Below are 24,377 nucleotides of genomic sequence, written 5' to 3' on the forward strand. Positions count from 1 at the left end.
CTGCCCCTTTTATTTCGGTTTGTTGAAGGCTCAAGGAGAAATATCTTGAGAATCCATTTCTTAAATAATTCCCTTATCCACACAAATCTTCTATCTCTTTCTCCCTCTATTTTTTTCCAAAATGGCGCCCATGTAATGCAGAGGTGTGGGAGGGAGTCCCTTGAATAATTCCCCAGCAAAGTCCTGCTGGGCAGAACAGCACTGGAAATTACTGGAGTCATGATTTATGCCCACCAAGGGACACTGAAGGACTTAATATCTGAGAGAAAGGAAGAAATGACAGAAATAGAGTAGGATTTGTAAGCGCTCATTCTAAGTTCTACCTAAAACTTCTGACCAAGTAATCAAGGGTAAATAAAGGCCTTACATTTTTGAAATCTCTGAAATGAGGCAAATGATAACTGAAATGTAAGAAGGAACTGACTGATCATCATTCTGCTTAATCCAGCTGGATCACTCCCCTTTGTTTCTCTTGCTATTGTCACAGAATAATTTCTGCCCTGCACTATGAGTAAAGGGGGGCATCTACATAGGGAATATTCAGCATGAAATAGTCAGTGAATACTTAAATGGCCACTGACTATGTGACAAAGCCTCCTTAAGTCTGAATTTATTACTCCAAAGAAATCTATACAGAGTACAAGAATACCACTGAAAGTCAGATTGGTGTAAAGACTAAAACATCACTGTTCATTAAATGTCAACACTGCTGTAGTAATCAATAGTTAATAATATTCTATGCACATTTTTGTAGTGTACAGCAACACCTTTTTCACTGTTGTCTGAAGATACAATTAAAAAAATCACCTGACAATAATCATCTATTTCATATATGCCTCTTTCACAGAGAGCATTTCCTTCACCTGGAAGAATCAATTGCCTAAAAAGCTGAAGAGACAGTTTATTGGCTTTCCAAGAGTTATTATTCAAATCCAGATCTTGTTTGCATAAAATAAAACCCTTAATGCAGAAAGGATTGTATTAGAAATATTACTAAATTGTTGAAGAATGAAAAATCAAAGTGGTACAGCATTTGCCATGCCAGCATGCTTAAATCAAAGTGTGTAAGCCTAGAGAAATTATGATAGTATAAAATACCCAAGAAAATCTAACTGAGCATTATGTTTACTTTCAAAATACAAGCAGAACTTTAACAGCTATTCTGCGCCATTGCATTTTTTAAGCCACTTGAGTCTATCTCAACAATGCATATTGAGGTGCGTAGCATAGATTTTCACCCAGCCACTTCAGCTCTCACCATCCCAGGTGAGGCAGGTGAGGAGTGCTCTTTGCCATGGCTCAGCACAGGCACTGCCTTACCTGCCCAGTGAGGAGGTGCAGCTGTCCCCTCAATGCTGCTGAGAAATGTTAAGCACCAAGAACTCAGGAACAAATGCTCCTCACTCGCCATGCTGTTCACTTGCCTTTGCCTAGACAAAAAAGTTCAGCTCCTTGTGTTCTTTAAGTCTAGTAGGGGTGTAAACAATGGTTCTCTAGTTTCTCCCTTTTGTCCATGCTATCCCAAGTCAACTAAATACAGAAATGCCTCAATCCTATTTTACAGAAATACTTCAAAAGTAAGTATTATTCTGCCAATTTTTTCCTTTCTTAAGCTCTCTGGATTGTATGCCTTCTTATACTTTTCTATGCTTTCTATTCCTTCAGTTAATTACTCTGATTGACAACATTTCCAGAAACTTCTGCATTTTCTAAACAAATACCCTTTAGCTATGATTACTTTGTCCCCAGAAGATTTTTTTCTCATTATTCTAGTCTCTAAAATATACTTTTCTACTCTTCACTCTGTCTTTTTTTTCCTACTTACAGCTTTCTGTTCTCTTCTGCCTTCCATCTTTCTTTCATTTCCTAGTGTATTTCATGACTCATCCTCCACTAAATCTCTTTCAGTCCTATTACACAAAGTGCTACTCCAGCAAATGCCCTAAATTGATTGGTTTAAGGAGTTTCTCTCATTTTCTCTCTCCCTGGTTCCTTATTGAGGAAACTTTTCTTTTCTTAAGATGTACAAATTGATGTTTTCTGGTTTCACTGCCCACATAATTTAAGTCCTGCCCTGCAGAGATGATTAGAAAAGGGCAGTTGCATCTACATCACTCCTCAAGCAGGAAGCAAAGAAAGAAATAACTTAAGAAAGAAATAACCTCGGGTTTCTAACACATGAAAATGGCTAGACAACATGAACAGGAACTTCACTACTAGCTCTTTAATTGCTACTATTTCTTACTTAATTATCTTTTTTCAGGTGCCACCAGAAGTTAGAAATGAAAGTAAGGAAACAAAAGGTGGGGAGGTGGGATATGTGTTGAGCCAAACAATTATAACTTCACGAATTGTCGCCTAAATTGAATTTAATAAGAAGTTTTTTTTGGTATTCCCTCATGCCCATGAAAAAGGTCCAGGTCCACAGGGTTGCCTTTGGACTGACAACAGGAAAGAAGAATTCTTCAAGTATGATTTGCAAATCTGTTTTCCCTCCATATCAAGAAATCCTGGCAGAAAACAAATTAATAAGCTTCCTTGTCTTTGCCTGGGAAGCAGTGAGAGTGACTAATATTTGAATAAATCCATATGTTTAGATTTCAATCAGCTGTCATGGTGCAAGTAGACAGAAACCAGAAATAGCATTTGCTTACATTTTATAAAAATAATCACTGAACCTGACTCCATCATTTGTATTATTTGTTGTGTTTACAATCACTCTCACCAGTTCATGCCACGTTGTGTTATCTTCACAACTTTCTATTATTTCTCTGAATCAAGCTAATCAGAACATCAAAATTAAAAACAAATTCCTACTCACTGATTATGCAAATCTGTTGTCAAGACAATTGCAGAATGAAGAACAGCAGAAACCACAATGCAACATCAAAATCAATTTACATAATAACATGTCAAGAGCAGCCTCAAGGACTGTGCTGCAAAGGGCAATAATGCCAAAGCAAGTGCCCACACAAAGGCACTACAAAGCACAGTGACCAGCATGGCAGTCCTGGCACTTGGCACCAGGAGGGGGTGTGGGAGCGGGAAGCCACCAGCGATCAGAGATAATGATGAGAGTAATCCAGAGAAATCACTCAAGAGAGCAACTTGGAAAGGGAGGAACTTCATGATAACCTTATCAAATTGTTTTGAAGTGATACAAAGTATTTATTCAGGCTAGGACCTGAAGCAATTTATGTTTTAAAAATGGTATTTGTCCACAAACATGGTGGGGTTTATTTTGTAAAAATAATTCATTATTCCATAGATGGCAATTCAATGTACTTTCATTGTCAGCATGAGTTTTGTATTTTATCTATCCTCTGCAGCCACCAAAGCTTCAAGCACAATATAAGACTTGAGCCAGGTCATAACATTTCACAGTGATTCAAACAATGAACAAGCAAGAAGGAAATCTTCACAGCCTTTGGACAAGTTAGGAACTCCTGAGCTTAGGGCACACAAACCAGAGGGTATTTTGTTGTATTTTATGCTTTACATCTGATGGGCCTTCTACTGTATAGACCCATTTGAATGTTAGGAAGCGTAAAATAGGGCAAAAGAAATTTAGGTGGTATTTGGAGTTGATCTCATTTTACTTTGTCCTTTACAATCTTAAAGTAATCCTTCAATCCTTCCACAAAGAGATGTGTACCACTGCTAAGCAAAAGACACAGCAAAATCAGTAGTGACAGTAAAAAGCAGCTAAAACAACAACAACAAAAAAAACCTTAAAAAATCTAAATTTAGGCACAAGAGCCTTGCAAAATTACTGGGTTCCTAAGAATCTTTAGGTCATGACATTAAAAAAGGAGAAGTGTCTAGCCAAATATGCTATACAAAACCTAATTGGGGCACTGGTGATCATTTGAATCTTGAAATACAGACAAATAACAGCACTGATAATCCAGGGTGGGAATCCCTGGTGAGATGAATACTGGAAACCTGATTACAGCTACACAAACAAATAAATTGTCTCTGGGATTGAAGTCATTCCTATCAGAGGAATACGTTAGAAACCACAGAACTTCAAAAAGTACACAGGCGGTAAAAGTGTACAGCATTGGCTCTACCCTTTTGTAACCTGTTAAACAAGAAAAAGCTTACCTCAATTAACACCACAAATATGTGAATATTCCTAGGCACATCCTATAGCATCATGCCCAATTCCATATACTCCACATCTGTACATTCCACTGAATGCCACTACTCAGAGCCATGTTGGCAACAAACTATTTTTAACCTACAGTACCAACCGCACATGAGCAGCAAAAACTGGAGCACGTACTTCCTAAGGAAAAGAGCAAAATCCAGGAAAGTCTAACTTGGCAGAAATATAGGGACAGATATCATCAGACATAAACCAGACCTGACAACCCATCCTGTAAATAGAAGGAAAACAGAGTGTCTTCATGCTTTCAAAACAGGAAAAAAATACCACTAGCAATGCCCCTAAACATCTGACACCAAATGTTGTTCAAAAGCTTCAAAACTGGGCTTTAGAATGTACCAATCAATACCTTTCACATTTTCTACACTCTCCATTGCCAGACTGCATTTTCATTTGTTCTGCTCTTACCCTTTTTCACTGGATTGTTTCATGCTTCCATTATACTGAATAACATGAGGGTGATGGAAAAAGCTCACAGAAAGGTAATTATGTAAGCAGAGAGGCAGCAGATTCAGACACTCAGTGGTGGGTATGTACGTTCTTGCAGAATCTTAGTGGAGAGATGACTGCACCTATAAGGAAGTCCAAGTTTCCAGGTAACTAACCTGAAGGAAGCAATTCATACACTGGAGGGCAGGACTACAATTCAGAGGAACTCTGACAAGCTGGAAGAATAAGCCAACAAGAGTGTCATGAAGCTGAGAAAAGAAAAACAAACAGTCCTGCAGAGAGGATGGAATGCCATGTAACAGTACAGCATCTCCCCAGGAAGGACCTGGGGGTGTGGCAGACACAAAGTTATGACTTAGCAGGACATTCCTGTGGTGACAATGGCCAACCACTCATTGCACTGCACTAACAAGAGAGCCCCTAGCAGAACAAGGAAACAATGGAACTAATTATTCCCTTTTATTTGCTGCTCCTTCAGCCGCATCTCGAGTACAGTCGTTGGCTTTGGGCCACCAGGACAAGACATGACAAGATTTTGAAGCAAGATCACCAGAGGACCACAAAAATGATCAGAAGATTAAAGCAGACATTGTACAAACAGAAAGTGGAGGAATTTGGTTTGTTTAGCATGGAGAAGAAACCATCTAGGGAGGATGTATTTTATAGAATCTCCAAGGCTGGAAAAGACCTCCAAGATTAAAAGTCCAAGCTTTGACCAAATACTGCCCTGTCAACTAGACCACAGAACTAAGTTACACATCCAGTCGTTTCTTGAACACTTCCAGGGATGACTCTGTTCCAATGCTTAACAACCCTGTCAGAGAAAAAAATAATTCTGATGCCCAATCTTAACCTGCCCTGGCACAGTTTGACACTGTTGTGCCCTTGTCCTCTCACTGGCTGCCTGGAAGAAGAGACTGATGACTTCTGATACCAGAAGAGACTGGTGAGGTGACTCCCTCCTGTCAGGCACTTGTAGAGAGCAACAAGGTCACCCCTGAGTATCCTTTTCTCCAGGCTAAACAACCCCAGCTCCCTCAGCCACTCCTCATACAAATGCCCCTCCAGGCCCCTGACCAGTTCTGCTGCCCTCCTCTGGACACACTACAGCCCCTCAAAGTCATTCTTGCAGGGAGTGGCCCAGAACTGAACAGAGGATTTGAGGTGTGCCCTCACCAGTGCTGAGTACATGAGGACAATCACTGCCCTGCTCCTGCTGACCACACTATTGCTAGCACAGGCCAGGATGCCATTTGACTTCTTGGCCACCTGGGCACAAGCTGGCTCATGTTCAACAACCCCAGGTCCTTCTCTGCTGGGCAGCTTTCCAGATGCTCTGCCCCCAGCCTGTAGCTTGGTTGTCACAGACTTTCACCTCTTTAAGGCAATTATAGTGAACACATCACCAGGCTCTTGCCAGACATACGCAGCAAGGAGACACAGGCAACAGCGACAAGCTGCAATGAAGTAAATTCTAACTGAACAAGAGGTAAAAGAACAAACACAAGCCACAAAAACAGTAATTAAAAAATAATCCAAAACCAAACAAAAAATTAAGGGTCGTGAAACATTGGAACAGGTGAAACACTGGTACACATAGAATTGCCATTCTTGGAGATTTCAAAATCCATCTCCACATCTGATCTAACACTGAAGCTAGACTTGCTTGGAACAGACCTCCAGAGTCTCTTTTAACCTATTTCCTCCATGATCCTAGAACTGATGAGCTCTGAATATTTTTTTTCAAGTCTTTATACCATGGTTATTGATTAGATCAGAGGTTACCAAACTCCCCGAACATGATGATTACATACAGACATATTTCACTTGATGTAAATGCTTGTATTTTATCAGCCTGAATTTCTCTGGCTTATTCCTTCACCTGATTTGACTGTTTCAGTCATCCCACGCTTCTTTACAAGAGATTAGCATGGCATCTAGGCTATTATGCATATGGATTATTTATGGGATAAAGAACTAGTTTGGCTGATTACAGTGTTTAAAAATAAACTATTCCTTCATTTTCATGTAGGATTACTTCAAAGAAGTCCCTTTTATGCCTTTAACAACTTTTATAGAAATAAGGCCCTATTTTATTTTCTATGTTTAGGATTCCCATACAAATAGGGTGACAATTGCATTCCATGGCATTGTTTTAGCTCTCTAGGCATACTGCCCTGTTCCTCTGTGAATTGCAGGCAGGCCTTGCACTCTGAAGGCACACTGCCCAACTGCCTGGACTTCTGTTCCTAGGCAAATTGCATTATTTCTTTTCCAACATAATCACCAAAGTTTTTAAAATTTCAAATGGTCCTTTTTTATTCCATTTTTTCTTCTCTGTTTTATGTTCAGCTTCAGTCTTTAAGCTAACTCTTTTCTTCTTCTCATTAGTTTTTACATCCCTTGCCAACACTCCCAATGGTTCATCACCCACCATGATTGCTGTGCTATTCCACTTCCTCCCATGCAAACTACTTCTATCCATAAAGCAATAAACTCTAAGTAAAAACTTTAGAGTGTTAGGACAGGATTAGGACTGCTATGAGCTTTCTAATGTAAGTGCTGTGCTTCTCCACCCTCTGCAGCAGCAATTTAAGGAGGATGTAAGATAAAATTGACTTTCTACCTTACCTAGCTTTGACCTGCTTTGGGGCTTACTGTTATTATTCATAAAGCTCAATGTGAGAGCAAACCTCATCAAAGTGGTAGGCCTTCACCAAGGAGAGCAAGAGAAGCAGGGCTGCAGGTTAGTAACAGACCCTGACTCTTCAGTCTTACACTGGCCAGAGCTTGTAATTCTCATTTACTTCTCAGCTGTCCAAGCATATGTCTAAGTGGAAAAGGGTAATTCCATTTACAGTAGCAGCTCTTGAAGCCTGACTTTAGATTTTCAGCAAATCTAATATAAAAGACAAAACTGTGGACTGATGTATTTTTACCTTGATTTTCCAGTACATATCTGCAGAGTCATTTTATTAAGATGGAAGATGCTTAATTATACATATATTTGTATATAGTTTAAAGACATGTGGAAAGGAAGTTGAATGACATGATCACAAAACGTGAAACTTCTAAAAATGTCCTAGACATTTAAGCACTAAGAAAGCCTTTTTTGGTTCTGACAACATCCTCAGGTACTACTTTCCCTTTCTTATCTGATTAGATCTGTGCTCTGTTGGGCAATGTGCCAAGATGCCAGCAATAGCTGCAGAGCTGTCAGAGCACACACCAACACATGTGCACACCAGTGACACACACAACTTCTTGACCAGTCTGTCTACGTGCTTGGAGATCTGAAGTCTTCTACATCATTTTATTCATGGACTTCTCCAGTTCCCCATCTATATGCCTCTGAACTAGTTCTCCCTCCCAGAGAATGCACATCATCCTAGGCACTGGGAACAGATGGAGAACCAGCACGATAAATTAGTAGCTTTACACTTGTCCAAAATGGTCTAAATGAGCAGCCAACTATTCTCTTTCTCTTCTCCTACTTGAATTGAGGAAATTATTCTGGTGAATAATTTTTTCTTTTGATTTTCCTCATCTTATAAGAAAAACTTATTTCTCAACACAGATACAGAATCACAGAATTTCTAGGTTGGAAGAGACCTTTAAGATCATCGAGTCCAACCCATGTTCTAACACCTCAACTAGATCATGGCATCAAGTGCCACATCCAGTCTTTTTTTAAACACATCGAGGGATGGTGACTCCACCACCTCCCTGGGTAGATGATTCCAGTATTTGACCACTCTTTCTGTGAAAAACTTCCTCCTTAATTCTAGCCTGTATCTCCCTTGGCGCAACTTGAGATATAGACTGTAAGTACAGCATGTCCAAGAACACACTCCATAATTTGCAATAATCCCTGAATTTATGAATTAATTAGGATACTAGATCTGAATATTTCCAGGAGTAGCTATTAAAAAGCTGGTCATTAGCAAGTTACTAAGAGATTCAAAAGTTATCTAACAAAGCAAGATGGGCCTCTTTTTTTTAAGACAACCTAGTACATGCAAATGAATACCTATAGGTTTTTTTTTCTTGTCTTGAGACTAACAACTTAGAAGCTTGATTTTCTGCACACTTGAGACATGCAGTTAGCTGCACTAACTTAATGTGGATGCACTTTCAGATAAATAAAGGATTACATCAAAATTGTAAATTCAGCTCAAATACAGAGATGTTCATAAACAAAAATTCTAGTATTCTGGCTGACAGTATATTGATTAGTCAAATAATTAATTTATTTCTGCTACTAAGTACTATTAAGTGCTAAAGAAAAAAAATTCCAGCATGGGCTAAAAAAAATTTGAACTCCAGGACTGCAAACCCTTGAGATTTGCACATTTTCTTCACAGATGATTCTATGGCAGTAGCAGTTAACTTTAATAGCTTTTGAATATTTCCTCTTTTATTATATCTTTTATTACAAAGAAGAGAACTAGTAAAATAATTAGGCAATTCATTCCTTTTCTGGCTACCCTACGGAAATACCACAGTTCCATGAAATTCCCAACAGATTCATATTGTTCCTTATGAAAGAAAAAAGCAATTAGTAATGAAAATGTTAGTTTTAAGAAGTATCATTATGATCTTATTCTTCTAATTTCTGGTATGAATAGCTCATCTTTTCAACAAAGCAAAAACGTTTCCATGATGAAATTACAGGCTTCAAATCACCTGTTTGAAAACAAATAGGTAAGGAACATGTACTTCAGGGTAACATTTGTAGTATGGGCAATGATAGGTAGGGAAAGAGCTTAGAACCAGTAAAAGAAACCATCTCACTGAATAAAAATTCTTTTTATGAGTTGACATATGGGTTGACGCAGTACTGAGTTGGCAGAGATGTAGTTTGAAAGATGGGTACAAAATGCAATAGTTCTGAGAGTCTTCAATTACCCCAACACTTGGTACAAAAACCAAAATAAAGTAACATGAAAAGGTGGCACATAAGCTGAATTTTAGATAATATCATACATAGATGCTTGGGATGCCCACAGGAAAAGATTAAATTCTTGACTTGGTCAAGCAAGATAGTTTCACATCTTGCAGCTGAGAAGCCAACCTTAGTGATCATTCTGTCTTTGAATCCAACATCCCTACAGAAAGCAGAGCATCTGCCAGTTAGGAACCACATAAAAAGAGAAAAATTTAAGAAAAAAATATCAAAAATTTTGCCCAAAGTTAAAAGTAAAGTATTTATAGAGAGCAGGGAAAATAATTGTTGGAAGTGTACGATGAATATACAGAATCAAGGCAGTGTATCAAGAAAAGGTCAAGACACAGAAGGTTAGTAAGGGCAAAGGAAGCTGTTACCAAAAAAAGTCCTTTTTCTGAAAGTTGAAATCATCTTCAAGTGAAGAAAATACAATAGTGTAAATGTTGACAGGTTAAACATAAGAATACAAGACAACACAATTTGGTTTTAAAGGACAAATAGCCAAAAGCATCAAAGCAACCAGCAAATATTTCTCCAAATGCATCAGGAGCAAGAATCTGCCTGGAGAGTCTGCAAAACCACTGGTGAGGATACAAAAGGGCTCACTGAAGAGAAACCAAATGAATCCCTCATGGAGATTTTTTCTATTTTATGGGAAATTCTTGTGCTAAGAAATCACTGAGGGAGTCTTATCAGAGGATCTGCCCAAAATTGAAGTGAATAGGTCATGAAACAAACTGACAAAACAACCTGTAGCAAACTGAAGATCAGATGGTATTTGCTCAGTAGTTCTAAGAAACTAAGAAATACACAGCTTAAAATTATAAGACATTGAATGTAAGGCCAGTTTCAGAGGGATCTAGAAGACTATAGACCAGCAAGCCAGATAGTCTTACTGGAAAAATTATCAGTCTGTAACACAGAAGAGAATTCGTGCCCCTAACATAAACATGAACAAGTTATCTGGAAGGCTTCTGCGTGGATAAGTTTTTCTTAAACAGGAAGTCAAATGAGGAAATAAATGGTAAATTCTCCCAACTGAAGGTGTCCACCAGTGAAGTTCTGGTGCCACGTTCCACTGTTTAATACATATGGAATGACTTGAAATAAAGAACGAGCAACAGGTCAACAAAGTTAGGCAACAATAAAAAGTTATGGAGGACAGTGGGGCTGAAGGGCAACAACACTTGACCCTTCTGTATTATCAGTGGTTTGCCATTTGCTTTGCTGCTTCTTTTTGACACAGAGTTCTGGGGCCTGATGTTACCCAAGAAGAGAGGCCGAGTGCCTCAGCCTTTTCTGTGCCATTTTTGATTGACTCACTGGCCCTTGGCAGCTGCAGAGCTGTATCTTTCTTGTACTCCTACTTGCTAACATACCTGCAGAAACTCTTAAGTTATTCTTATTATCTCTTGCTGCTTTGAGCTCCAGCTGAGCTTTTGCCTTCCTAATTGCATCTCTGTACACTGAAGCAGTACCTCTCTATTCATCTGTGGAAGCTTGTCCCCTTTTGCACTGCTCCAGTGCTCCTTTTCTCATTTGAGCTCTTTTGGTAGCTTGGTGCCTTTCCAACTGATTTCTTTTTATGTCTGCTCCTTTTCCTGCTTAGGGGGATAGACTGCTCTTTTGTACTTCAAGAGGCAGCTGCACTGGGAAATCTCCCAACATTCCTGAGCTTCTTTGCCATCCAAGACAGGTTCCCATTGGATCCTTCTTAGAAGTTCCCTGACTGAGTTGAAATCTGCTTTTCTGAAGTTCAGGTCCTTATTTGATCACTTGTCCTCCTCAAGTCCTTGGCCTCTATGCTCTTACAGTCTCTGCAGCTGCTGTTGACATTTTTATCTTCCAACAGGTCCTTACTGGTAAACATTCAGCCCAGGAGAGCACTGCTCCTAGCTGGTCCATCCACAATGACATGAAGGAGCTGTTCCAAACACATTCTGGAAATATCCCAGATTGTTATGCACCATTGTGCTGTTTTCCCAGAATGGCTGAATTCCCTCTTGAGAACCAGAGCCTGAGGCCTCTTGCAAGCAAAGATTTGACCCACCTCTTCTTCCTCACCTAGGTCCATAGCAGGCACCATGAGATTTCTCTCATAGCTCTAATTTTGACCTAGGAACACTCTACTGACTTGAAAACAGATGAAAGAAAATGAGTCTTTATGTAACAGGCATGCTTTTGATGGTTACTAAGTACATCATAACTTCACTGGGTCATGGAAATCTGAAAAGAGGAGGCTTTTGAGTATTAGAAGACAGTATCACATATTATGGCCCTGCTCTTACTCTTTAGTCAGTATTTACTTTATGTCATCAGTGAAGACAGTTCATCCAACCAACAATGGCTGTTCTTGCTAGTGAAACATACATTTACTGCCACCAAACAGATACCAGAAAACATAATGTATCAGGTTTTTCTACAGAAGAATAGATTTTCATCCTTAAAACATCCAGATCAGGAATCCAGGCTATTCTTTCCAAAAAAAAAAAAAACACTAAAAAGATTTTACTGCTGAGTTCTCAAACAACCAGTCAGAAAGATTCCAGATTTGTACTACTCATTGTAAGTAAAGCAATCAATAGAACAGAACAGTTAAATATACTGGACTGGATTTGTGGCTATGCCTCTGGGAGATCAAACACACAAGCAACACTCACTGCACTCCAGAATTACCATGCCTCACTAAGACAACTGTGCTGCTTCCACAATTACAGCACAGATTTCAATTCAAAGACTACTCAGGTGCCACCAAAATGATGTCAAGGAAACTGTCAGTAGACAAAAAAAAAGAAGCATCTCTACAGGGATGCTCTTTACAGAAGGAATATCAAAATTATTCCTATGAAACAATTAAAAAATAAGAGAGCCATAAAAATCATTGTTACTGTCATTGATCCAGAGGAAAAAAAAGAGGGAAGAGAGAATGAGTAGAAATAATGAATGAATAAATTTGTTGTATGACTTCAATCAGAATATTTCATTGATAGTATTGTGAAAGTCACCTGAAATTTAAGTCTTTATTACAGCAAAGCACAGTCATCAAAACTGCATCTATCCATGTGGAACTGGGTTCCTGCTAGGAACCTTCTAGCAGTGTTGTTAACAAGTCCAAGACCTGTCTCAAACAACACATAACACTAAAGCCCCTGATTTCAAATGCAGACTAAGCAGGGAGGAGTTGCAACTCCCTGTTTAGGAAAAAAAAATGTTCATGATGTCACAGAATTGAAAAGGAAAGGCAAAGTAAATGGAAACAAGCCATGCATGCAAAATTTTAAACTCAGTGTTTTAAGTGAATTTAATGGCAGAGAGGCAATTCAAATTAATTTCCAGACATGGTTTCCAGGCTGCTGTTTAGAGCCATACAGTTCCTTACCCTGCCTCCTCATCTTAAATCTGACATCTCTTCCCCCAGTGGGAATTTGGACTGGGTAAAATGAGGCCTCTCTCCTCCCCACACCTGGCAGCAGCTGAATGCCACACATATCCCTTCTTCTGTGACTCCAGGCACTGTTTCCATGACAGCAACAGGAAAGTCATTTCAAACTGGTCTGGGAGGGAGGGAATGAGAATCACCCCTCCAGCAGAGCTCCCTCTCACCTCCCTGGACAAGGCATTCTGAGAAACCAGGGACAAGAGTGAAGCTGATTGCACATGCTGGGAGGGACCGAGGGCCCAGCAGCACCACGCAGCCTGAGAACCTCTCTTTGTGGCTGGTGAGAGCTGCTGAGGTCCAAGCCCATGTGATGTGGTGGATGGAATGCCCAGCTTTGCTGGTATGTGGGAGCAGATCTGGGATGGGCAGAAAGCATTTGGCTCTCCTGCCCTCCAGGAACACTTTGACTGTACAACAGATGGATTTCTGGCCATTCCATGGCTGAGGGGAAGTAGAGATATGTACTTGCTATGAATTGAAGCAGCACAAGGGGAACCTTGTTTCTGCCTCACAAATTAGAAATACCAAACCTGTGGTACCAAAGTTTTAGCTGGATTTTTAAGCATCTCAGAACTGTGTATGTGTTGGGATTACCCATCAAAGCCATATGATTTGCAGAGCCAAACATCTCAAAGACAGAAATGAGATGCGATGTGACACTTCTGAATGGTCTTCGCTAGCCTGAAATAATGAGAATCTGGAACTGCAATCTCTGCTTACACGACAGAACTAAGATGCAAGATTACTCTGTCTGTTTCCAATCCCCAGCCTGCTCACAAGCCAGGATGTAAAGCATCAGACATATGCCCTAACCACGCATGGCAGGCACCTTTAAAGGATCACAGAAGTGTGGAGGTAGGCAGGGGCCTCTGGAAGCCTCCTTGTCCAACTCACAGAGGGCCACGCTGAGCAAGCTGTCCAGGACCATGTCCAGGTAGCTTTTGAATATTTCTAAGGAAGAAGAACCTACAATCTCTCTGGGCAACTTGTTCCAATGTTCAGTCACTCTCCCAGTAATGGTGCGTCTCCTGGTGTTCACACAGTGTCACCATCATATTTTCTGAAAAATCCCTTTGCCAGGATCTCTTCTCATGGGAGTTGAGAAGCCTCAGAGACAAATGTAAATAATAATTATCTGATTCTCTTCCCCTGTGTTTGCTGCTTTGGAATGTGGTTTGGACATTGTTTACCAACTGGTCAATGTTTGATTGGTTTCATAGGAAATGTTTTTATTTAATGACCAATCACCATCAGCTGTGTCAGATTCTGAGGAGTCAGTCATGAGTTTTCATTATCATTCTTGTTAAACCTTCTGTCTATATCCTTCTCTTTCTTTAGTATAGTTTTAGTATAGCATTCTTTAATATCATATCATATCATATCAAATCATATCAAATCGGTCTTCTGAGAACATGGAGTCAGATTCCTCATCTCTCACCTCGTCCTAGGGACCCTCACAAACTCAACACATACAGCACCTTCGGTGTTTCAGTTTGTGTCCACTGGCTCTGGTCCTGTCCCTGGGCACCACTGAAAAGAATCTGACTCCCTCTTCTTTGCACCTTCTGTTCAGGTGTTTGTACATATTGATTACTTCCTTCCTCAAGCCTTCTTTACTCCAGGCTGGACAGTCTCAGCCCTCAGCCTTTCCTCAAAGGAGAGATGTCCCCTTCATCATCTTAAGTGGCTCTTTGCTGGACTCCCTCCAATATGTCTGTATCTGTCTTGAACTAAAAAGCCCAGAACTGGACCCAGTGTTGAGGTGTGGCCTTACCAGTGCTGAGAGGAGGAGAAAGATCACCTTGGCCTGCTGGCCACACTCATCCACCTAAGGCAGCCAAGAACACTGGTTACCCTCTTTGTCACAAGGGCATATTTCTGTCTCATGCTCAACTTGATGTCCACTAGGACCCCTCGGAGCTTTTTATGGCAAAGCCACTTGTAGCTCCCAGCGTGTCCTGGTGCCTGGAGTTACTGGGCACAGCCCTGTCTGATACCAACCTTATCAAGGTTACTGAGGCAAACACATCAGCTCAGAAGCAGCAAAATTTGACCGGACAGTTGTCAGGCACACTGTACTAGGTAAATTCTTTTTGTGCCATCAAAATTACTCTCCCTCTCAGAACACTTCTGCAGTAAAAGAGAGATCTTCTAGAATTTTTCTCCGTCTAATCAGAGTGAGAGGTGTAGCTTCTTCTTAGTGTGCCTGAGGGCTAGGAATGGGTAAGATATCAGATTATATCAATATGGGAGAATATTGTTTTATTTTCTGATTTGATCATAGACAGTTCAACTTGTCTTACCTTACAAAGTTTATTCCTCTCATCTCCCAGACACTCTAATTTAAACAATAGCCTGTGCCATGCAAAACACTAACTTCCCCTAGTCTGATGGCTGCACTGGATACAGTCCTGAGAAGCCTCTTTGCTCAGTAAGTCTGGCTCCTTGGATTCAGACCCTTTCGAGGAGAGTCTCACCAGACTGGAATACACAAGTACCAGAAACATTTGCAATGCTAAACTGTAAGAATAAAAGAAAAGCTACTTAATTTTCTGGACCTGTTCTGTTGTCTATTCCTTCTGTATTTTACATTATCCAATCATGTGACAAGCAAAATGTGACATCAAACTGATTTAGCAAGTGCTAAAAATTTATACACCAAGTTTCTCTCTGTCTTAAAAAGGGAAAGTATATATTTAGTGTACCAAAATCAGGATTTTGAACCAAATTTCACCTCTGCTGAAGCTTTCTTATTATTGTGTTACTTTCCCATCCCTAAAGCTTGATTTCTATTTAGTACAGACTGGGTTTTTTTTATTTCATGGCTGGCAAAGTGTGTTTCCTTTCCAAAAGCAAAGTCACTGAAATTAGAATGAAAGAAATAATTTAATGGGATGCACTTTACTTCATTTCCTCAAACAAGAGACTGCATTGACCAGGAAAGACATTTCTCTGGCTCATATCCACTGCAGAGAACAGCCAGAAAGAGAGAGAGAGAGAGAAATACACCATACCCTCCCTTGAATACATTCATGAAAAGTGGGCAGAGACCTTGCAACAATGTTTGGGATGTCTTTGACAGCATCATTGGAATATAAAGTGCCTCTAACCACTTTTCATGTCTTTTTTTGGAAGAGCAGTCCTCCAACAGTGTAATACCACTTAAAGAGGAGGACTTTGAAAATTAAAGCCTTATAAATCAGTTTCCTTCCTTTTAAGCAGTTTCACAGACACTGCAGACAGTTTCTTCCTTTTGTTCCTCCAGCTCATGTTTGATACAGGAGATGTGCAAGGAGCCCTTTTGGATCCAGTACTTGCATAGGGTACAGTCTCTACAGACAATCCTAACTAAAGTTTGGCAACTGGATTATGGTCAGGACTGGACAGAGGGGAACATAACCTCCTGGAGGTAAGCCAAAGTGCATAGGGTTTGGTTATTGTAGGATTTCACCTTCCTTTCCTGCATTTACAGAACACATCTCTCAAGCCAGTGACACAGGTTTTGTACCTGCCAGCGAATTTTCTGCACACCACTGCTTTGGGCATGTTTGGTGCCAGGCTGGACTATCACTTTCCTAGGAAGACAGGATGACAGGTGTCTCCATAGCAATTGAGTACACATGGCTCTGGATACAGCGCCTCACATAAATATCTTGCAACTATGTGTTCCCTAAAAGAAAATACTCTACACTTAGAATTCCACTAAAATGGAAACTACAGAATTATTTACATTGAAACAAGCTTAAGCTTGAGAAGCAGTCATGTGAGAAATAACACTCCAAATAATGGATAGCACAAAAACTATGTGACCTAAATTAAAATTTCAAATATTTCTAAATGAGAAAGCTTTGGATAACTCAAACAACTGCAACCACTGAAAATGTTAACTTTCTAATGACAGTGACTGTATGCAAATGATCTAATTACAAACATCAACACACAATGCCTTGTTGAAAAACAGGGGGAAACATTTTGAGCAGCTTAGGAAGAAGAAAAAAATTACACTTTGAAAATATTATCATGCATATGGAATAATGAGGCCTCATAATAAATGCTGCATCTTATTTACTAAAATTTTGCTGTTTGATTCAGATGTTAATTTTGTGCTGCATTAAATGAATAGCAGATAAACTCCCTTTCCTTTAAATGTTCACATCAGCTTCAAAATTATAGTTTAATACATTTTTTGAATTAATCTTACAATGCACTGAATTTAAATTTGCAAGCTGTGTTGATTTAGAATTTTAAGGAGTTCTAGTAGTGGGAATGAAAAGAGACAGGAACAGATAATAGACAGAGGATGCCCTACCCATGCCAACAGGACCTGATGATAGAACAGCTGGATACACCACCACTTTTAATTATACATCAATGGATCTGAAGAACAATGACTCATAAGTTAAACATCTGTCTAAATATTTTCAGTAATTATTGATACATTTTATATTCCATAGATCAAGTTGAGTCAACATTCTATTTCAGTAATTTTAGTAGACATACTTCTGGCACACACAGAGCAGAAGATAAAAATCAAAAGTAAAAGTTATTCAGTTAGATAAACCTAAAGGCTTTTTTTTTTTCCTAAGGGGGACATTTGAAAAGTGTGCAATTTATCTTCTTCTGCCTGTGAAGGTCTGAAGTATCCAGTCACACTGCAAGAATACCCTGTTGTATGTCAAAACCATAAAGCAATTCATCCCACTGTAGTTAAACCTAGCACTTCAGTATATTTGGAAAGAAAGGGTAGGGGGAAAAAAAAAAGGTAAAAAATCCTGCAGCTAAGGCTGCAAAATATGGATGTCTGCTGCAACAGGTGAACTGTTTTGCAAGATTAGCAGCCTGCCATAAAATCCTTCTTTGTAAGAGGGCAAACCACAACACGACAGTAGATAAACTCCATTACAGTGAATTTAAGAACGTGTAACCATGTAGACAGAATAAGCCAAACATCTGCCCGTGTTTTTTTCTATACTTTGTTGATGTTGCTATCATCTGGACACATTATCCACATGTCCCCTGAAACCATGTACTGCAATTTCCATCAAATGCTATTACACCTGCTGAAGAGGGCAGAACTGATCGACTACAGCTTCTCCTGCTGTTGAGCTCAGCCAACAAGCTGTTTCTGAATCCTGCTCATGTATTGGTAAACTGAGCCAAATTGATTTTGTTTGTAAACTGATTTTTTTAATTAGTTCTCAAACTAATTTTTTAATACTGTTTTTCAAAGCTCCATTGTGCCTCACTAGTGCATGCTTCAAAACTTCAACTAAAATCAGTATGAGGTGAATGACAAAAATCATAATAAAAATTAATTCCTTTATATATAAAAAAGAATAGTATGTCATGCACAAAGCTATTCTGAAACAATAAGGACAGTGCTGCCAAACAGTAATGACTGGGCCTCCCATTCCCAGAAAAACTTTCAATCTGTTCACAATGCTTGTATATAATTTCTTTTTTCCAGATTCCCTTTCAAATATACTGATTTTTAGATGGAAGAACATGTTTGAGGTTTTTTAATAAGCCTACTTTGCCACTCAGAAAAATCAATCATAAAATGCCAAGTCCCAACGGTGACTGTCCCAAATCTGCATCTGACTTCTCCATCCAAATAACAAAATGGCTAATTATTCTTTTAAAGCATTCCATGAATATTAACAGTAAATTTTTAAAGGAAGGAAAGACAGCAACCCACACAGGGAGGCTGTGTAAGAGCTTGGAAAATGCACCTATGTCCAAATAGGAATTTCACTGATTATATGGACAGCTGTTTTACAAAAGCCAGTACTGAATAAAACTTAGGTTCTGTCTCTTTCCTGTCTTAAAAATGTTAAAAGATTACATTAGGAGGCCCATGTGCAATAAAAGCCCAATCATAAGGCATTTTAGAGCTTGTGTAAACAGATATCCAGAGTCTATCTGGAGGTCACAGCCAAGCAGGCAGTTTCTTTATCCTGCAGCTCTACCCTGCAGCTATGCCACAGCCACCCTTACTTGTATGACTTCCTAACCCAAAGCAGTTATTAACAAGTGTCCAGGCACTGCCTTTATCCATTTATCCAAGCTTATTTTCATTTTAAGGCATTATAACACTGATGCCAAAGAACAAAAAATAAGAGTAGGAAAACAGTTGAGATTATTGCTCCCAGACTTTCTGAGTGGAAGCCCCTGAACACACTACAGAAGGAAGCAGTGTAATGAGATACTGACAGTCAAATAATGTCATAGATTTTAAGCATGCAAAACTGATAGCAGGGCGCTAATAGTATGAGTCAATAATACCTGAAATCTTAAAATAAACAAAATAGCAAATAAATCACATTTTGTTTGGAAAAAGAAAATCAGAAGCTTTAATCTTCATGCATATATAGACAAAATAAATCCTTTTTAGATGGATGCAGGTGCTATTTGTACACGCATTCCTGTTTAGGAGTAAATGAGTCCACCTACATCTAATGCTGCATTTACCACAGCCAAATATGTAATTTCCAACCATTTCAGTAACTCAAAAAGAACTCAGAATTTCATTATAAAATAATTTCAGACACATGATTCCTAATGAAAAACAACAAACAGTTCAATATATAATATCAGACAAGAAAATTACACCCCTAACTCAGAGAACTCTTCAAGAATGTAGCAAGACCCATTCATAACACATCAGTAGAGAATGGCAGGAGTGAACACAGAGCAAAAGTTTGGGAGAAGAAAGAAAGTGGTGCAGCAATGCTAGAATCACTGCTGCACTTGTTTACTCCCAATGCACCAATTATTCCTGGGGAAAAAAGCAGAGAGAAAGTAATGACAAAGAAAACGTTCTCTTGCATAAGCCACAGGAGACAACTCTCAGAGCCAGGAGACACAATGGAAGTAAGGCCATCCTGGAGCCTGCCAGAACAGACACCCTCCCAGCTGCTCGAGACTTCCTCAGGGGTCTGAGATCAACCAGGGAAACACTTTTAAGCACATAAAAATTTAACCCCAATCTGATTTTAACATCACCTGGTTCCCAGAAACACTGGCTGTTTAGCACGCTAACCAAACTTGTCAAGTTGCTTCTGGATTTCACTCTCTAGAAAAGCACAGAAGTGCAAACTCAAGTCAGGTATGTCAAGATTTTTCAGCTCAGATGCTGCCAGCTCACTAGCCTGGTACCTGACCATCCAGGTAGTAACAGAAATGGCCTCAAGTTGCAATGCAAGGGGCTGTCCTCCACTTGAAAATGTCCTCCATGTGAGCACTTGAAAATGATGGGCAGCTGCTTTGTAACTTGTCTAAACATCATAGCAAAGACACTCCAAAGTATGTAGAATTTTACTATTATTCAAAACAGTAAACATCTTGTCTTACAAAACACCTTCACTTCTGTCTTCATGTTAGCAATGCAGGAACATGGATGACAAAGGAGCCACAGCCAAATTTATTCCCTCTATTTTTCCTCAAACATCACCAAGCACGTTCACAAGGCTGAGATGCCTTGTGTCTTTCCAGATGGCAAGGCTATAAATAAAATTTCATATACTTGAAGTAGACTCCTGGTATTTCCAGAATATTAGTTCAGGTAACATTTTCTGCAAAGAGATAAATTCACATGTGTAATGCACATGCTCTGAAGCAATGCTCTTGTGTCTGTGTGCAAGTCATCAACAACACATGAACAAACTGGCAACATTTAAAAAAAAATCTGTCATGACAGCCTAAAGAAGAGAACCTAAAGACAGAAGTGTCAAGAAGCTGTTATCAGAAGAGTTTATCCATTAAAGGAAATCCTGTAACTTTTAAGGAATTTTTTTCAGGTAATCCAGCAGAGAGTGTATTGCCATAGTCCACAGGAAAAAGATGAACTTTGCCCATTCCATTTGAGTGTAACCCAGTCCTGAGATGCCTACAGGGACATTGCAAAGGTGCTTTGGGTCTCATTCAAGGTGTGATGGATCTATAAACCCTTCTGCTTTGATCTTTCCTTGAAAATGTCTATACATTTTTACTGCACTGTTAAAATAATAGCAGCCTTTTTTCTTTAGTTGGAAGGACCAATTTGTCAGCTAGATGTCCAAATGAAAAATATCACCACCTTTGAAGACTTTACTTTTTGTTTCCCCCTTCCCCCCACCTCCCTGAAGCTGTGACAGGGTTAGCTCTTCAGCACAGAATTACAGCTACCAAGCAAATGAAGTTCTGGCCTACCCCATCAACTGAATCAAGAAGCATCTGTCTGATTTATACCAAATTCTCATTGTACAAAATTTACAGTATAAACCAGAGCTCATACGATATTAGTAATAACTTATTTATTATGTGCTGCACAGGTTCATTATGATAATTTAACACTAATTCAAAAATATACTTTAAACTACTATTAAACACAGTGAAAATAAAAGACTGTCAAACTAAAAGACACTGTGAAAATAACAATTTGTTAGGACTAATATTGTGTGAAATGCCACTTTTCAAAGACAGACAACTTGTGCAAAGAGCACTGAGGGAGTATATAGATGCACATTCCAGGTAAAGTTCCTATTCAAATACAGAGCAAATATGGACACAGCTAATTTTGATATCGTTCTTCATTTAATTCAGCACTGTATGTGTATATACATGGGCTTTAAAAAAACTGCAGAAGCTTGTTTAAGAGGGGCAGTGGCACTTGAAAAACCCCACTAATAGGTATGCTAAAAAAATAGGTAAATAACTTTTTCTTGGTGGTAAATACTTATTAGAAACAAAGTACATAGGGTACCCAGAGCAATAACTATATTACAGCTGTGAAGTGAACAAAGTAGTTATTTCATCTATGAAACAAAATTTAAGCAATAGTTGTAAAAACACAGACAAAAAAACCAAACCAAAAAACCACAACAAAACAACAACATACAAAACAAACCCAAAGACCATCAAAAAGAAACAAAAAAACAAACAAATCCCAAACCAAACCAAAACCATGGACTGCCAGCACATTACAAGAGCAGTAATGGGAGAATGGAGATACAACATGACCTCCTCAAAAGTGTATGCAAGTAACTCATATGAGAAAAAATGAATGAGAAATCTATATACTCCTTTATGCTACTGCTGAAGGAAAATTCTCCATCTCTGTAACTACAATTTGAATACATTTAATATTTTGGTACTGAATACACAGTCTCTGTTATTTGTGATGAAAATCACAAATCACTGTTGGACCACAGCATATATAGCCTAACATTGAACTGAGGCAGAACAAGAATTATGAAGAAGGAAATATGATTAATGCTGGGGTCCAACAGTGATCCAACACAATACTCATATGTAGTATTAATCTCATACAAGAACAATTATATTAAAATAAAATTGCTGTAAATTCTTTTCTATATGTTTGTTCAATAATAGATTAGGGACCGCAAGTTATTCATCAGATCCTAACACAAGCAAATCATTTACTGGAAATGACTTTTTAGGCATCTGTGCTTGGTTAAAATTAAACCCAAAATACATCAGTGTTTGAAACATTATGAATGTCAAGCACACACCCTTCCAGTGCAATGTCTACCCTTATGACTGTTTAGAGGGGAACAAATATGGTGAGGATGCTGTAAAGTTATTTAGGAAAGCCCAAATGCTTTTGCAGTTTATATATTATTTTCTTTCCTCTTTTAATTACATCCTTCTGAGCACATAATTTCAAATACAGTTTATGCAGATAAAGCTGGTGACATTTCACCTCCTCCACAGGATATGCCAAGATGTGCAGGAGTTTACTATGGCTGAAGTTACTTAAAGCAGTTGTGTAGCAGTTTCAGCAAGAGCAAAACAAAACATTCGGGTTCCATCAGGTCAGGCAAGTCTTCCACAACTGCAAGGGCAACATAAGGCAACCCAACACAGATCCATCTCCTGGTAAGTAAGCCAAGTTCTACTCATTTCAGCAGATCTTAATACCTCATTTTAAACCATCTGAGAACTTCTGGCTTTGAGTGAATATCATCAAGTTCATTAGGAAAAAAAAAAAAAAAAGAAAGTACTAGGGACAGATCACTAAAAATATTTCCTCTGATTCAGCAGCCACAAACTTCCCTCCCTAATGAGAACATGAGAACTGAGGAGCATCCTTCTCCCCAGCTAATGGCAGGGACTGGGCTGACAGGAGCTTTTCTGAAGGACTTTACCCATGTGACTGAGTATCAATTAGGTGGGAATTATTTAAAAAGAGTCATAGCTCAGCAGTATAGAGCTGTGAATACATAATGGCTTTGAATGCCACAGAAAGACAATGAAAAACAACAGAGCCACTGTGCAGACTGAGGTGGAGAAAAGGAGCACAGACCAAGGACAAAGATGAGAACCCACTCCTCACAGAAAGCTGTCATGGAGCCATTTGCACGCTTGACTCTCAATTTGAAATTGGACTATTCAATTTTTATCACATAAAAAGCCAATTGAGAAGGTCAGCTGGGGAGCCAAAAGAAATCTAACCTGAAATCAGGGCAGGAAAGACAGGTAGCCCAGTATCCTTTAAAAAAAAGAACTGCAAAACTGTTTATTGGGATTGGAAGGGTTTTGTTTGCTTAAAATCTCTGCTTTCCTTCTATTTTAATTCTTTGCCTTCACCTATTGTCAATTAACCATCTCTTGCATTAGAAGAATGTTTTAGGCTTTCTCAGTTAGTTCCCAGCAACAGGCTGACTCTTCTATTGCTTAAAGGCCATCTTGTGACAACTAACAGTTTCAAGACTTTAAAAGATAAAAGCATGATTACAAGGCTCATGCTAGACTGGGCTCAGCAATAAAATACAGACCCTTCTGACAATGGCCATTAACTGCAAAACAAGTACAAGTGTATAATATTTCCTCTTCACTTTTTGTCACTGTCATATTTCCTGAAAAATCCCTTTGCCAGGATTTCTTCTCCTGGGAAGCTGAGAAGCCTCAGAAAAGAATGAAAACAATAATTATCTGATAGCTTCTCCCTGTTTTGCTACTTTGGAATGTGGTCTGGAGATTGTTTACCAACTGCTCAATGTTTGACTGGTTTCATGGGAATTGGTTTTATTTAATGACCAATCACCATCAGCTGTGTGAGACTCTGAGGAGTCAGTCATGAGTTTTCATTATTCTTCCTTGTTAAGCCTTCTGTCTGTATCCTTCTCTATCTCTAGTATAATTTTAGTATAGCATTCTTTAATATAAGATATAATATCATAAAATAATGAATCAGCCTTCTGAGAACATGGAGTCAGATTCTCAATTCCTCCTTTGTCCTGGGGACCTCACAAACTCGACAACTTTCATATTGTTTTCTACATTTTAGTCAACAACACCCCTCTGACATTATTGATGATGCAGTCATTTTAACCCTCTATGCAAGAGATTTGTATCACACGTGTCCC

At 39.0% G+C, this 24,377-nt stretch overlaps 1 protein-coding gene across 5 annotated transcripts in view; it reads right to left on the reverse strand.

The window, feature by feature from the left end:
- CTNND2 (catenin delta 2) overlaps window positions 1-24,377 on the reverse strand; it is a 639,750-nt gene that overhangs the window by 391,243 nt on the left and 224,130 nt on the right. The gene's annotated exons all lie outside the window — the stretch shown is intronic.

Source organism: Melozone crissalis, unplaced genomic scaffold, assembly GCF_028551555.1.
Source record: "Melozone crissalis strain CALT ecotype California unplaced genomic scaffold, PUWL_Pcris_2 ptg000042l_1, whole genome shotgun sequence".
NCBI lineage: Eukaryota > Metazoa > Chordata > Aves > Passeriformes > Passerellidae > Melozone > Melozone crissalis.